The following is a 12500-nucleotide window of genomic DNA, read 5'->3' as shown; positions in this document are numbered from 1 at the left end:
GCGACCGGCGCCGGCCTGCTGCTTGCGGCCCCGCGGCGCGTAATCTAACGGTGAAAGTAAGGCGGCGTGAAGGCGGCGACCACCCGCCGGGCTAACGGCGTCTTAGGCTGATGTCTCACGCATCTTACCGAACGATCCCAGAGACATCCACATGCCGACTGCTAGTCTGGACCCCCTTGGGGTGCGACGGTCAACTAGAGCCTGACTATCCAGCGTGGGCCGACCCGTAAGCTCACGAGTCGTTTTCCGTTAACTTAGGGGTCGAACCACGTCGTTGTATTTACCAGGTGCATATTGCAACAGACTCCCGGCGAATGACGGGATTGGTCGCGGCTACGTCCATGTGTACGTGGGCGATACCGCTAGCTTCGATTCGCTCTTTTTATATCGGGCACGGTAACGCGGCGGAGCTCCTGGCGACTGGAGCAGGCCTGGCGCAGGCGAACAAGCAAAGCGAGGTGGCATTAAAGCGCTGGTCACCGGCCGGGCTCAAGTTTCTCAGGCCGACGTTTCAGACATCATGCCAAACGATACCGGAGACATCATCTAACGATTGCTAGCCCTCAAATATAATCTGGAACCCCTTGGGGTGCGACGGTCACCTAGACTGTGACTATCCAGCGTGGGCCGACGCGTCAACTAAAGGGTCTGTTTCCGTTAATCTATGGGTCGAACCACATCGTTGTGTTTACCCGGTGCATATCGCCACAGACTCTCGGCGACTGACGGGATCGGTCGCGGCTACGTACACGTGTGCATAGGCGGTACTGCTAGCTTCGATTTGTTTTTACTAAATCATGCACGCTAGCGAGACGGAGCTTCGGGTAACTGGCGCAGGCCTGCCGCTGGCAGCCCCTACCTATACTAGCCGCAGTTGTCATCTTTCAGGAAATTACGGGACGGACCACGTCGCTGTATCGACCGCGTGTATTTCGTGACAGAGATCCGGCATCGGTCGCCAGTACGTCCACGTGTACGTGGGCGATACCGCTACCTTAGGTTCGTTCTTTCGATATCGGGCACGGTAGCGCGGCAGAGCAACGGGTGACCGGCGCAGGCCTGCCGCTGGTGGCGCCGCGGCGCGTAGTCGAAAGGTGAAAGCAAGATGGCGTGAAGGCGGTGGCCATCCGACGGGCTGACGGCGTCTTAGGCTGACGTGTGATGCCGGAGACGTCCACCTGCCGACTGCTAGCAATCAATATACTCTGAACACCCTTGGGTTGCGACGGTCACCTGGAGCGTGACTATCCAGTGTGTGCCGACCCGTAAGCTCACGGGTCTGTTTCCATTGACTTACGTGTCGGACCACATCGCTGTATTTACCTGGTGCATATCGCCATAGACTCCCGGCGCCTGAAGGGATCGGTCGCGGGTACGTGCACGTGTAAGTGTGCGATACCGCTAGCTTAGGTTCGTTCTTTCGATTTTGGGCACGCTAACGCGGCGGAGCCCAAGGCGACTGGCGACGGTCACCTGGAGCGTGACTATCCAGCGTGGGCCGACCCGTAAGCACACGGGTCTGTTTCCGTTGACTTACGGGTTGGACCTCATCGTTGTATTTACCCTATGCATATCGCCATAGACTCCCGGCGACTGAAGGGATCGGTCGCGGGTACGTCCACGTGTACGTTTGTGATACCGCGAGCTTCGATTCGGTTTTACTAGATCGGGCACGGTAACGCGGCGGAGCTCCGGGCGACTGGCGCAGGCCTGGTGCAACTGTACCACTGGCGGCCCCTACCTATACTAGCCGCAGTTGTCATTTTCGGGAATTTACGCGAAGGAACACGTCGCTGTATCGACCGCTTGTATCTCATGACAGCCTTCCGGTATCTGTCGCGGGTACGTCCACATGTTCGTGGGCGATACCGCTAGCTTAGGTTCGTTCTTTCCATATCGGGCACGGTAGCGCGACGGAGATCCGGGCGACTGGCGCAGGCCTGCCGCTGGTGGCCCCTACCTATACTAACCACAGTTGTCATCTTTCGGCAATTTACGCAAAGGAACACGTCGCCGTATCGACCGCTTGCATCTCGTGACAGCCTTCTCGAATCGTCTGCAAGCGATCCCTTTCGTCTCGATCTCTTCGAACGAGTCGGAGCGGGCCGCGTAGACGACGACGACGGAGTCACCGCCGCCGGCATTCCCAAATGGCAATTCCGCCGACGACGCTGCCGCTCGCCACGCGAACGCGACGGGCGGACGGCGAACGCCCAGCTAAGCCATGAGACGTTTTTGGAAAACAACTCGGCTTAGAGGCGTTCAGCCGTTATCGCTCAGACGCAGCCTGGCACCATCGCTCTATCGAGCGAGTGAGCGAACCGTTGCTCTAATCACGCGGTTCCTCTCGTACTAGACGGGATAACCGTAAACGAGTTGACGTTGCCGACGCCCACCTAAGGTCGGCCGGAGAAGCGTCGGCGGCAGCCATGACGGACGACGCGCGAGTGCGCCGCCGCCTTAGCCGCACGCGGAGAACCCAGACGCGATTCGGGGCGCCGCGTACGCGCGATGCATCGGTAGGATAAAACAAACCTGCCTCACGACGGTCTAAACTCAGCTCACATTCCCTGTTAGTGGGTGAACAATCCAACGCTTTGCGAATTCTGCCTCGCAATGATAGGAAGAGCCGACAACGAAGGATCAAAAAGCGACATCAAGAGGCGGGCAAGGGCGGACGTCCAGAGGCGGGCGAAGGCGAACGTGAAGATGCGGGCGAAGGCGAGCGTCAAAAGGCGGGCGAAGGCGGGCAAACGCTGCGTCTGAAAAGCGGGCGGTGTGGCGGCGGAAATTCGATGACGCGCCAGCCGTGTAGAGTCGATCTTGCACCGGCAAACGGGGAGCTAACCATTGGCAGAAATGGGCGACGAGAAAATCCCTTTCAGACGGTCACATATGCCGTTCAGCCACAACCCTACATAGTAGTCTGGACCCCCTTGGGATGCGACTGTCACCTAGAGCGTGACTATCCAGCGGGGGCCGACCCCCAAGCTTACGGGTCTGATTGTTTTATATTACGGGTCGGACCACGTCGCCGTATTTACCCGGTGCATATCGTCACAGACGCCCGGCGACTGACGGCATCGGGAAATTAGGGGATGGACCACGTCAGAGTTGCGACCGCGTGTATTTCGTGACAACCTTACGGCATCGGTCGCGGGTACGTCCACATGTATGTGGGCGATTTCCCGAGCGTAGGTCCGTTCTTTCGATTTCGGTAACGTTAGCGCGGCGGAGCAACGGGCGACCGGCACAGGCCTGTCGCCGGCGGCCCCGCGGTGCGTTGACGAACGGAGAAAGCAAGGTGGCGTGAAGGCAAGCGGCCAGCCGTTGGGCTGACGGCATCTTAGGCTGAGGTCTCCGGCATCATGCCGAACGATCCCCGAGAAATCCACCTTCCGACTGCTAGCCCTCAATATAGTCTGGACCCTTTTGGGTGCAACGGTTACCTAGAGCGTGACTATCCAGCGAAGGCCGACGCGTCAGCTCACGGGACTGTTTCCGTTAACTTACGGGTCGGACCTGGTCGTTGTATTTAGCCGGTGCATATCGCCACAGACTCCTGGCGACTGACGGGATCGGTAGCGGCTATATGGGCGATACCGCGAGCTTCGATTCGTTCTTACTAGATCGGGCACGGTTTCGAGACGGACCACCGGGCGATTGGCGCAGGCCTGCCGCTGTCGGCCCCTAACTATACTAGCCTCAATTGTCATCTTTCGGGAATTTACGCGAAAGAACACACCGCTGTATCGACCGCTTGTATCTCGTGACAGCCTTCCGGCACCGGTCGAGGGTATGTCCACGTGTAGGTGGGCGATACCTCTAGCACGGTAGCGCGGTGGAGCAACGGGAGACCGGCGCAGGCCTGCCGTTGGCGGCCCCATGGCGCATAGTCGAACGGTGAAAGCAAGGCGGCGTGAAGTCGGTGCCCCCCACCCCACCCCACCGAACTAACGTCGTCTTAGGCTGACGTGTCAGGCATCTTGACGAACGGCCGGAGACATCCACTTGCCGACTGCTAGCCCTGAATATAGTCTAGACCCCATTGGGGTGCGACGGTCACCTAGAGCGTGACTATCAAGCCTGGGCCGACCCGTCAGCTAACGAGTCTGTTTCCGTTAACTTACGGGTCTGACCACGTCGTTGTATTTACCATGTGCATATCACCACAGACTGTCGGCGACTGACGGGATCGGTCGCGGCTACGTCCACGTGTACGTGGGCGATACCGCAAGTTTCGATTCGTTTTTCTATATCGGGGACGGTAGAGCGGTGGATCTCCGGGCGACTGTCGCAGGCCTGCCGCTGTCGGATCTTTCCAATACTAGCCGCAGTTCTCATCTTTCGGGAATTTACGCTAAGGAACACGTCCCTGTATCGACCGCATGTATCTCGTGACAGAGTTCCGGCATCGGTCGGGGCTATGTCCACTCGTACGTGGGCGATACCGCGGGGTTCGGTTCTTGCTTTCGATATTGCGCACGGTAACGCGGCGGAGCAACGGGCGACCGGCGCAGGCCTGCTGCTGGCGAGCCCGCGGCGCGTAGTCGAACAGGGAAAGCATGGCGCAACCCCACCTCTTGCGGCTCCTACCTATACTAGCTGCAGTTGTCATCTTTCAGGAATTTATGGGACGGACCACGTCACTGTCTCGACCGCTTGTATCACGTGACAGACTTCCGGCATCGGTCGAGGGTACGTCCACGTGTAAGTGGGCGATACCGCGAGATACGGTTCGTTCTTTCAATATCGGGCACGCTAGCGTCGCGGAGCAACGGGCGTCCGGTGCTGGCCTGTCGCCGGCGGTCCCGCGCCGAGAAGAAGAACGGAGACATCAACCTGGCAACTGCTAGCCCTCAATATAGTCTGGACCCCCTTGGGGTGCGACGGTCAACTAGAGCCTGACTATCCAGTATGGGCCGACCCGTTAGCTCACGTGTCGTTTTCCGTTAACTTACGGGTCGGAACACGTCGTTGTATTTACCAGGTGAATATCGCAGCAAACTCCCGGCAACTGACGGGATCGGTCGCGGCTACGTCCACGTGTAAGTGGGCGATACCGCTAGCTTCGATTCGTTCTTTCTATATCGGGCACGGTAACGCGGCGGAGCTCCGTGCGACTGGCGCAGGGCTGCCGCTTTCAGCTCCTACCTATATTAGCCGCAGTTGTCATCTCTCAGGAATTTACGCTAAGGAACACGTCGCTGTATCGACCGCTTGTATTTCGTGACAGAGATCAGGCATCGGTCGCGGCGACGTCCTCGCGTACGTGGGCGATACCGCTAGCTTAGGTTCGTTCTTTCGATATAGGTCACGGTAACGCGGCGGAGCAATGGGCGACTGGCGCAAACCTGCCGCTGGCGGCGCCACTGCGTGTTGTCGAAAGGTGAAAGCAAGTTGGCGCGAAGGCGGTGACCGCCCGACGGGCTGACGGCGTCTTAGGCTGACGTGTCAGGCACCTTGACGAACGATGTGGGAGACATCCACCTGCCGACTGCTAGCACTGAATACAATCTGGACACCCTTGGGGTGCAACGCTCACCTGCAGCGTGACTATCCAGCGTGGGCCGACCCGTATGCTCACGGGTCTGTTTCCGTTGACTTACGGGTCGGACCACATCGTTGTATTTACCCGGTGCATATCGCCACAGACTCTCGGCGACTGAAGGGATCGGTTTCGGCTACGTCCACGTGCACGTTTGTGATACCGCGTGCTTCGAATAGGTTTTACTAGATCGGGCACGGTTGCGCGGCGGAGATCCGGGCGACTGGCGCAGGCCTGGCGCAACCATACCGCTGCCGACCCCTATATATACTAGCCGCAATTGTAATTTCCGGGAATTTACGGGACGGACATCGGTCGACGCTACGTTCACGTGTACGTGGGCGATACCGCTCGCTTAGGTTCGTTCTTTCGATACGGACACGGTAGTGAGGCGGAGGTGCGGGGGACTGGCGCAAGCCTGACGCAGGCCGCCCCTGACTGTACTAGCCACAGTTGTTATCTTTCGGGAATTTTTACGATGGAACACGTCGCTGTTTCGACCTCTTGCATCTCTTGACAGCCTTCCGACATCGGTCGCGGGTACGTCCACGCGTACGTGGGCGATACCGTTAGCTTCGGTTCGTTCTTTCGATACGGACACGGTAGCGAAGCGGAGCTCCGGGCGACTGGCGCAGGCCTGACGCAGGCCGCCCCTAACTATACTGGCCACAGTTGTTATCTTTCGGGAATTTTCGCGATGGAACACGTCGCTGTATCGACCGCTTGTATCTCGTGACAGCCTGCCGGCAACAGTGGCAGCTACGTCCACGAGTACGTGGGCGATAACGCGAGCATAGTCTCGTTGTTTCGATATCGTGCACGGTGGCCGGCGGAACAACGGGTGTCCCGAGCAGGCCTGACACTGGCGGCGCTGCGGTGATTAGTCGAAACGGGAAAGCAAGTTGGTGTGAAGGCCGCGGCCACCCGACAGGCTCACGGCTTCTTAGGCTGACGTGTCAGGCATCTTGTCGAATGATCCCCGAGACATCCACCTGCCCTTAATTTAGTCCTTAATTTAGTCTGGACCCCCTTAGGGTGCGACGGTCAACTAGAGCGTGACGATCCAGCGTGGGCCGTTTTCCGTTAACTTACGGGTCGGACCACGTCGTTGTATTTACCAGGTGAATATCCCAACAGACTCTCGGCGACTGACGGGATCGGTCCCGGCTGCATCCTAGTGTACGTGGGCGATACCGCTAGCTTCGATTTGTTCTTTGTATATCGAGCACGGTAGAGCGGCGGAGCTCCAGGCGACTGGCGCAGGCCTGCTGCGATCGGCTCCTACCTAGATTAGCCGCTGTTACGTGGGCAATACCACCAGCTTAGGTTCGTTCTTTCGATATCGGGCACGGTAGCGCGGCGGAGAAACGGGCGACAGGCGAAGGCCTGTCGCTGGCAGAGCCGCGGCGCGTAGTCGAACAGGGAAAGCAAGATAGCGTGAAGGCGGCGGCCACCCGACGGGCTGACGGCGTCTTAGGCTGACGTGTCAGGCGTCTTGACGAACGATGCCGGAGACATCCACCTTCCGATGCTAGCGCTCAATATAGTCTGGACCCCCTTGGGGTGCAACGGTCACCTGGAGCGTGACTATCCAGCGTGGGCCGACGCGTCAGCGAAAGGATCTGTTTCCGTCAAGTCACGGGTCGGACTACGTCGTTGTGTTTACCAGGTGCATATCGCCACAGACTCTCGGCGACTAACGTGATCGGTCGCGGCTACGTCCACGTGTACGTGGGTGAAACCGCGAGCTTCGATTCCTTCTTTCTATATCGGGAACAGTAGCGCGGCTCATAACTATACTAGCCGCAGTTGTCATCTTTCGGGAATTTGCGCTAAGGAACACGTCGCTGTATCGACCGCTTGTATCTCATGACATAATTCCGGCATCAGTCGCGGCTACGTCCACTTGTACGTGGGCGATAATGCGAGCTTCTGGTCGATCTTTCGATATCGAGCATGGTAGCCGTTACCGATCCCGTCAGTCGCCAGGAGTCTGTGGCGATATGCACTGGGTAAATACAACGACCAGGTTCGAACCGTAAGTTAACGGAAACAGTCCCGTGAGCTGACGGGTCGGCCCACGCTGGATAATCACGCTGTAGGTGACCGTCACCCACCAAGGGGGTCCAGACTATCTTGAGGGCTAGCAGTCGGCAGGTGGATGTCTCGGTGATCGTTCGGCATGATGCCGGAGACACCAGCCCAAGACGCCGTCAGCGCAACGGCTGGCCCCTTGCCTTCATGCCACCTTGCTTTCTGCGTTCGTCTACGCGCCGCGGGGCCACCCGTGAGAGGCCTGTGCCTGTCGCCCGTTGCTCCGCCGCGCTAACGTTACCGGAATCGAAAGAACGAACCTAAGGTCACGGTATCGCCAACGTACACGTGGACGTACCAGCGACCGATGCCGTAAGGCTGTCACGAGATTCACGCGGTCGATACACTGACGTGGTCCATCCCGTAAATTCCCGATGCCGTCAGTCGCCGGGAGTCTGTGGAGATATGCATAGGGTAAATACAGCGACGTGGTCAGACCCGTAATATAAAAAAATCAGACCCGTAAGCTTGTGGGTCTGATAGTCACGCTGGATAGTCACGCTCTAGGTGACCGTCGCAACCCAAGGGGTCCAGACTACCAAGGAGTGTTGTGGCTGATCTGCATAGGTGACCGTCTGAAAGGGATTTTCTCGTCGCCCATTACTGCCATTGGTTAGCTCCCCGTCTGCCGGTGCAAGATGGCCTCTACACAGGAATGGGTGAACAATCCAACGCTTTGCGAATTCTTCTTCGCAATGATAGGAAGAGCCGACAACGAACGATCAAAAAGCGACATCAAGAGGCGGGCAAAGGCGAACGTCCAGAGGCAGGCCAAGGCGGAGGTGAAGATGCGGGCGAAGGCGAGCGTCTGACGGCATCGGGAATTTACGGGACGAAGCACGTCAATGTATGGACCGCGTGTATCTCGTGACAGCCTTTCGGCATCGGTCGAGGGTACGTCCACGTGTACGTTGGCGATACCGCTAGCTTAGGTTCGTTCTTTCGATACGGGCACGGTAGCGAGGTGGAGGTCCGGGCGACTGGCGCAGGCCTGCCGCTGTCGGCCCCTACCTATACTAGCCGCAGTTGTCATCTTTCGGGAATTTACGCGAAGGAACACACCGCTGTATCGACCGCTTGTATCTCGTGACAGCTGACGTCTCCGACATCATGCCGAACGATCCCGGAGACATTCACCTGCAGACTGCTAGCCCTCAATATAGTCTGGAACCACTTGGGGTGCGACGGTCACCTAGAGCGTGATTATCCAGCCGGGGAAAACCCACAAGCTTAAGGGTCTGATTTTTTTAACTTACGGGTTGGACTACGTCGCTGTATTTACTCGGTGCATATCGCCAAAGACTCCCGGTGACTGACGGCATCGGGAATTTACGGGACGGACCACGTCGCTGTATCGACTTCGTGTGTCTCATGACAGCCCTCGGTCGCGAGTACGTCCACTTGTACGTGGGCGATACCGCGAGCTTAAGTTCATTGTTTCGATATCGGGCACGGTAACGTGGCGGAGCAACGGGCGAGCGGGACAGAGCTGCCGCTTTAGGCACCTACCTATATCAGCCGCAGTTGTTATCTTTCGGGAATTTACGCTAAGGAACACATCTCTGCATCGACCGCTTGTATCTCGTGACAGCCTTCCGGCATCGGTCGTGGGTACGTCCACGTGTACGTGGGTTATACCGCGAGCTTCGATTCGTTCTTTTGATATCGGGCGACCGGCTCAGGCCCGCCGTAGGCGAACAAGGAAGGCGAGGTGGCGTTAAAGCGGCTGCCACTCGCCGGGCTCACGGTTTCTCAGGCTTCCGTCTCAGACATCATGCCGAACGATCCCGGAGACATTCATCTGCCGACTGCTTGCCCTCAATATAGTCTGGAACCCCTTGGGGTGCGACGGTCACTTAGACCGTGAAGATCCAGCGTGGGCCGATGCGTCAGCTAAAGGGTCTGTTTCCGTTAAGTTATGGGTCGAACCACGTCGTTGTGTTTACCTGGTGCATATCGCCACAGACTCTCGGTGACTGAAGGGATCGGTCGCGGCTACGTACACATGTGCATGGGCAATACTTCGATTTGTTCTGACTATCCAGCGTGGGCCGACCCGTAAGCTCACGGGTCTGTATCCGTTGACTTACGGGTTGGACCACATCGTTGTATTTACCCTATGCATATCGCCATAGACTCCCGGCGACTTAAGTGATCGGTCCCGGGTACGTCCACGTGTACGTTTGTGATACCGCGAGCTTCGATTCGGTTTTACTAGATCGGGCACAGTAACGCGGCGGACTTCCAGGCGACTGGCGCAGGCCTGGCGCCACCGTACCGCTGGCGGCCCCTACCTATACTAGCTGCAGTTGTCATTTTCGGGAATTTACGGGACGGACCACGTCGCTGTATCGACCCCATGTATCTCGTGACAGCCTTCCGGTATCTCTCGTGGGTACGTTCACGTGTACGTGGGCGATACCGCTAGCTTAGGTTCGTTCTTTCGATATCGAGAACGGTAACGCGGCGGAGCCCAAGGCGATTGGCACAAGCCTGCCGCAGGCGGCCCCTAGCTATACAAGCCGCAGTTGCCATCTTCCAGGAATTTACGCGAAGGAACACGTCGCTGTATCGACCGCGTGTAACTCGTGACCGCATTCTGGCATCGGTCGTGGGTACGTCCACGTGAGAGTGGGCGATATCGCTAGCTTAGGTTCGTTTTTTCGATATCGGGCACGGCGACTCCCGGCGACTGTAGAGATCGGTCGCGGCTACGTCCACGTGTACATTTGTGATACCGTGAGCTTCGATTCGATCTAACTAGATCGGGCATGGTAGCGCGGTGGAGCTCCGGGCGACTGGCGCAGGCCTGGCGAAACCGTACAGCCGGCGGCCCCTACCTATACTAGCTGCAGTGCTCATTTTCAGGAATTTACGCGGAAGAACACGTCGCTGTATCGACCGCGTGTATCTCGTTACAGCCTTCCGGTAAATCTCTCGGGTACGTCCACGTGTACGTGGGCGATACCGCTAGTTTAGGTTCGTTCTTTCGATATCAGGAAAGGTAGCGAGGCGAAGCTCCGGGCGACTGGCGAAGGCCTGCTGCTGGTGGCCCCTACGGGAATTTACGCGAAGGAACACGTCGCCGTATCGACCGCTTGTATCTAGTGACAGCCTTCCGGCATCGGTCGCGGGTACGTCCACATGTACGTGGGCAATATCACTAGCTTAGGTTCGTTCTTTCGATATCGGGCACGGTAGCGTGGCGGAGGTCCGGGCGATTGGCTCAGGCCTGCCGCCTGCGGCCCCTCGGTGCTGACGGTGACAACGACTCGGCTGACGGCGACTTAGACTGACGTCCCAGGCATCGTGCGTCGTCGATAACACCAATAACACACGGACACACACACTCTACCGGCCGCACTCGTGTTCCATACCGAGATCTCGGCCCAGAACTCGCCGCTTCGTGCCTCGTCGATAACACCGGTAACACACGGACACACACACTCGTTGTCTTCGTCGATAACGTACTCTACTCAGACTCTTCTACCTGCCGACCGACCGGTCGGACTCTTCCTCGATGCCGAGAACTAGCCGCTTCGTCGATAACACACGGACACACACACTCGTGGTCTTCATCGATAACGTCGTATACTACTCAGACTCTCTACCTGCCGCGCTCGTGCTCCATACCGCTCCCGACGACCGAGAACTCGCCCGAACAGAATGTGTCGGAGGTACACGACTTTTATTTTACGTCAGGTTCCTCAGCATAAACCGATCACCCAGTGTACGCGCGCAGTTATGAGCTGGCGTTTCTTCTACTTCTCATTTAGACGAGCGCATGACGACGCGTGCTCGATTCCGGGTGTAAGACGACGAAGACGGTTACGATGACCGCTAAGTCGTTCGCCGCTGCAAACACTTCGTCGCCCCACCCGACCATCGCAATCAACGAACGGCGGAGGATAACGACGCCACCTCCGCCGCTTGATTGCACATTAGTTTGCCATCTTTCGCACCTCCTTCCGCCTCGAAGGGGCAAATCGTGTCGTTTGCGAGAAGAGACTCAATAGATCGCAGTGTGGTAGCTGCTCTACTAAGCACGTCACTCCGAACGGCAAGTCGAGTCGTCTGCAAGCGATCCCTTTCGTCTCGATCTCTTCGAACGAGTCGGAGCGGGCCGAGTAGACGACGACGACGGAGTCACCGCCGCCGGCATTCCCAAATGGCAATTCCGCCGGCGACGCTACCGCTCGCCGCGCGAACGCGACGGGCGGACGGCGAAATCCCAGCTAAGCCATGCGCCTTGAGTTTGAGACGCTTTGTCCGGCTAGGGTTCCGGCTTAGAGGCGTTCAGCCGTTATCGCTCAGACGCAGCCTGGCACCACCGCTCTATCGAGCGAGTGAGCAAACCGTTGCTCTGATCACGCGGTTCCTCGCGTACTGGACGGGATAGCCGTAGCCAAGTTGACGTTACCGACGCCCGCCTAACGTCGGCCGAGGAAGCTTCGGCGGCAACGGCCACGACGGACGACGCGCGAGCACGACGACGCCCCGGCCGCAGGCCGAGAACCCCGACGCGACTCGGGGCGCCGCGTACGCGCGATGCATCGGTAGGATAAAACTAACCTGTCTCACGACGGTCTAGACCTAGCTCACGTTCCCTGTTAGCGGGTGAACAATCCAACGCTTTGCGAATTCTGATAGGAAGAGCCGACATCGAAGTATCAAGAAGCGACGTCGCTGCGAACGCTTGGCCGCCACAAGCCAGTTATCCCTGTGGTAACTTTTCTGACACCTCTCGGCGGACGCATAGCTCGCCGCTGTAATTCGGAAAGGATCGTTGGGCCACGCTTTCGCGGTCCGTATTCGTACTGAAAATCGAGATCGAGCGAGCTTTTGCCCTTTTGCTCGA

At 58.0% G+C, this 12500-nt stretch overlaps 3 long non-coding RNA genes across 3 annotated transcripts in view; 1 reads left to right on the top strand and 2 right to left on the bottom strand.

Annotated features, from left to right (window-relative positions):
* Window positions 1-2223, bottom strand: part of LOC118767877 — a 16865-nt gene extending 14642 nt beyond the window's left edge. Inside the window, exon 1 of the long non-coding RNA XR_005003782.1 lies at window positions 2133-2223. This is a non-coding gene — a long non-coding RNA (uncharacterized LOC118767877). The remainder of the gene's footprint in view (window positions 1-2132) is intronic.
* Window positions 1-12409, top strand: part of LOC118767876 — a 29387-nt gene extending 16978 nt beyond the window's left edge. Inside the window, exon 4 of the long non-coding RNA XR_005003781.1 lies at window positions 12299-12409. This is a non-coding gene — a long non-coding RNA (uncharacterized LOC118767876). The remainder of the gene's footprint in view (window positions 1-12298) is intronic.
* On the bottom strand, window positions 2450-12325 carry LOC118767875. The gene is made up of 3 exons (XR_005003780.1): window positions 12159-12325; window positions 2911-2914; window positions 2450-2459 (listed from the first exon to the last, which is right to left on the bottom strand). It is a non-coding gene; the product is annotated as an uncharacterized LOC118767875 (long non-coding RNA).
* Window positions 12410-12500: the final 91 nt, after the last annotated feature.

This window comes from Octopus sinensis, linkage group LG25, assembly GCF_006345805.1.
Source record: "Octopus sinensis linkage group LG25, ASM634580v1, whole genome shotgun sequence".
Classification (NCBI taxonomy): domain Eukaryota; kingdom Metazoa; phylum Mollusca; class Cephalopoda; order Octopoda; family Octopodidae; genus Octopus; species Octopus sinensis.
The sequence above is the reverse complement of the archived record's forward strand: the minus strand, read 5'-3'. Positions and strand labels throughout refer to the sequence as shown.